The following is a 4381-nucleotide window of genomic DNA, read 5'->3' on the forward strand; positions in this document are numbered from 1 at the left end:
GAATACTTCTAGTTGGTCAAATGAAGACAAAATAAAGCACAAAGAAACACAAATTACCAATATAAGAAATAAAAGAGGAGACATCACTACACATACTTCTGAAATTTAAAGCATAAGTGAATATTTTAAAAATTCTATGTCAATAAATTTAATAAATAAAATGGACCACAATTCTTGAAAATCAAAAATTACCAAAATTTATTGAAAAAATAGATTAACCCAAACAAATATAATTAGTAAACAAATACAATTTTCAGTGAAAATATTTTGCACAGGGAAAATCCACGGCTAAAAATGTCTAAAGTTGCAATATATAATAAACATTTAAGGAGAACTAAAACCAATGCTACAAGTACTCTTCTAGAAAATAAAAGAGGAGAGAAATTTTCAAATAATTTTATGAGGCCCAAATTCCCATGACACCAAGTCAGACAAAGACATTACAAGAAGAGGAAATTAAAGACCAAACTCCTTCATGAACTTTGACAAATAATTCTGAAAAAAATATGTTAGTAAATCAAATCCAGCAACATATAAGAAGGATAATATATCATGACCAAGTGGGGTTTATTACATGAATACCAGGTTGTTTCAACATTGGAAAATTAATCAGTGTGATTCAAAATATCAACAAGAAAAAATCAAAATTATATAAAATTTATCTCAATAGATGCAGAAAAAGCATTTGACAAAGTTAACATCTATTCAAAAATTCTCAACAAACTAGGAATATGAGGAAATTTTCTCAACCTGAGAAAAGGCATGTCTGGAATATATACAGTTAGCATCCGACTTCCTGGTGAAAGACTTAATACTCTCTTTATCGTATCAGAAACAAGGTAAGGATGTTCACTTTCACCACTTGTATTCAACATAATATTGTAGGTCCTAGCCAGTGCAATCAGGTACGGAAAGTAAATAAAAGGCAGCTAAATTGAAAAAGAAGAAATTAAACTGTATTTATTTTCAGATGACATGATTGTCTATTTATAAAAAAAAAATAATCTTCCAAAAAATCTGTTATACCTGAGAAGCAAGTTTTTCACCATCACAGAATGCAAAGTCAATATATAAAAGTCAATTGAAATTTTATACTCTATCAATGAACAACTGAAAATTTAAATGAAGAAAACAGTACCATTTATAATAATATTGAGATATGAAATACTCATAAATAAGCCTAACAAAATGTAACGCTTATGTGCTTAAAACTATGAAACATTTCTCCAGTGGGATTTGATGGCATGATATCTCACAGAAAGTTCTCCGCTCCCAGACACGGGTCCCTCGGCTTCCTGCCTTGAAAGCGCAATTGCAGGCATTGTGGGAAGGTGAAGAGTTTCCCTAAGGATGACCCTTCTAAGCTGGTCCACCTCACAGCCTTCTTGAGATACAAGGTTGGCGTGACCCACATCGTGAGGGGAAGTCAATAGGCCAGGATCCAAGGTGAATATGAAGGAGGTGGTAGAGGCTGTGGCCATTGTGGAGACAACCACCCATGGTGGTTGTGGGCATTGTGGGATATGGAGAAACGCTTCGAGGCATCTGGACTTTCAAGACCATCTTTGCTGAGCACATCAGCAGTGAGTGCAAAAGGCGTTTCTATAAGAACTGACATAAATCTAAGAAGAAGCCCTTTACCAAGTACTGCAAGAAATGGCAGAAAGAGGATGGCAAAAAGCAGGTGTAGAAGGACTTCAGCAGCATGAAAAAGTACTGCCAAGTCATCCGTGTCATTGCCCACACCCAGATGTGCCTGCTTCCTCTGCACCAGAAAGCCCACCTGATGGAGATCTAGGTGAACAGAGGCACTGCGGCCGAGAAGCTGGACTGGGCCCAGAAGAGGCTCGAGCAGCAGGTACCTGTGAACCAAGTGTTTGGGCAAGATGAGATGATCAAAGTCATCGGGGTGACCAAGGGCAAAGGCTACAAAGGGGTCCCCAGTTGTTGGCACACCAAGAAGCTGCCCCACAAGACCCACCGAGGCTTATGCAAGGTGGCCTGTATGGGGGCATGGCATCTTGCCCATGTGGCCTTCTCTGTGGCACACGCTGGCCAGAAAGGCTACCATCATGGCACTGAGATCAACAAGAAGATCTATAAGATTGGCCAGGGCTACCCTATCACGGACAGCAAACTGATCAAGAACAATGCCTCCATTGACTATGACCTGTCTGACAAGAGCATCAACCCTCTGGGTGGCTTTGTCCACTGTGGCAAAGTGACCAATGACTTTGTCATGCTGAAAGGCTATGTGGTGGGAACCAAGAAGCAAGTGCTCACCCTCTGCAAGTCCTTGCTGGTCCAGACCAAATGGCAGGCTCTGGAGAAGGTTCATTGACACCACCTCCAAGTTTGGCCATTGCCACTTCCAGACCATGAAGGAGAAGAAAGCATTCATGAGACCACTCAAGAAAGACCAAATTGCAAAGGAAGAAGGAGCTTAATGCCAGGAACAGATTTTGCACTTGGTGGGGTCTCAATAAAAATTATTTTCCACTGAAAAAAAATAAATAACTACAAATAAAACATTTCTGTGAGAAATCTAGAAAGATCTAAGTAAGAGGAGAGATATACAGTGATCATAGATTACAAAACAATATATTAAGATATGAAATTTCCTGATATGAATCAAGACATTCTCAATCAAAATTCCATCAGGCTGTTTTATTTTCATAAAAGTTATCAAGCTAATTATAAATTTTATACGAAAACATCAAAGAACCTGGAATTACGCAAACAACTTTAAGGAAAACAGAATTCAAGGTATTTTACTATTTAATTTTAAGGCTTACAAGTTTATAATTATCAAGTCTGTGTGGCACTGATAAAAGGACAGACATAGAGATTTATGGAACAAAATAGAGAATCCAGAAATAGACATGGATCTATATGTCCCGTTGATTTCTTAGACAAATTGCCAATATAATTCACTGGGACAGGATAGTCTTTTCAAAAATGTTGCTGGGAAATGTATGCATCTCTATCAATAAATGAACCTTGAACCATACATCAAACCACATACAAAAATTAATTAAAAATATATCATAACATAAGTGGAAAACTATAAAACTTCTAAAAGCAAACCTAGGGGAAAATATTCCTGAATTTTGACTATCCAAAGATATAGTGACTATGCAAGAATACAAACCATGAAAGAAAAATAAACGATAAATAAGACACAATTAAAATTGAAAACTGCAGTTCTTTAAAACACAATTTTACGAACATTAAAAGGTAAGCCACAAAGAGAAAATATTTGCCAAATACATATCTGATAAAAGACCTATACACAGAATTTAAAAAGAAAACTACAACTCAATATTGTATGTGGTAGCCCATTTGCATTGCAATAAAAGGAATACCTGAAGCAGGGTAATTTAGAAAGAAAAGGGGCTTCTTTGGCTCATGGTTTTGCAGGCTGTCCAAGAAGCATGGCACCAGTATGTGCTTCTGGTGAGGGCCTCAGGAAGCTTATAATCATGGTGAAAGGTGAAGGGGAGCCAGCATGTCACATGGTGACAGAAGGAGCGAGAGAGAGAGGAGAGGCACCACAATCTTTGAAATGACCAGATCTCGTGTGAACACAGAGTGAAAACTCACTCATTTCCACAAAGGAGGGCACCAAGCAATTCCTGAGGAGAGATATGCCCCCATGACCCCTACTAGGCCCCATGTTCAACATTAGAGGTCACACTTTAGCATGAGATTTGTAAGGGACAAAACATGCAAACCATACACTGTAGTAATAAGACAACAAAATTTATAGAGGAAAGATTTGAACAGATACTTTATCAAAGAAGAGATACAGATTACAAATAAGCACATGAAAAGATGATCAACACCATTAGCCATTAGGAAAATGTAAATTAAAACCACAATAAGATACCATTACATACCTACTATACTATAAAACTACCTAGATTTTTTAATGCAAATACAAGAAGGAAGAACAAATTTAACTTCCATGCATTGCTGGTAGGAATGCAAAGTATGCAAAGATCTTAAAAAAGATTTTGGCATTTTCTTCGAAAAATGAACATACACTTATCATATGACCCAGCCAGTTGAATACTAGTAATTTATCCCAGAGAAATAAAAAGATGTGTCCACACAAAGAACTTCACGCAAATGATCATAACAGCTTTATTTATAATAGCCAAAAACTGGAAAGTGTCCAAATGTTCATCAAATAGTGAATGGCTAAACAAATTGTGGTAGAGTTACACAATGAAAACTATTTAGCAATAAAAAGACTGATGCACACAACATAGAATATTAAAAGCCCTATTTTTAGGGTAAGAAGCCAGACACAAATCGCATATATATGATTTCATTTATATCACATCCTAGAAAAGACAAAATTATACAGACAGATATC

The 4381-nt window shown here is 36.6% G+C and overlaps 1 pseudogene; it reads left to right on the forward strand.

Moving 5' to 3' along the window:
- Positions 1-1672: 1672 nt before the first annotated feature.
- Positions 1673-2517, forward strand: LOC100447196 (large ribosomal subunit protein uL3-like; annotated as a pseudogene).
- Positions 2518-4381: the final 1864 nt, after the last annotated feature.

Source organism: Pongo abelii, chromosome X (assembly GCF_028885655.2).
Source record: "Pongo abelii isolate AG06213 chromosome X, NHGRI_mPonAbe1-v2.0_pri, whole genome shotgun sequence".
In the NCBI taxonomy this organism is placed as follows: Eukaryota; Metazoa; Chordata; class Mammalia; order Primates; family Hominidae; genus Pongo; species Pongo abelii.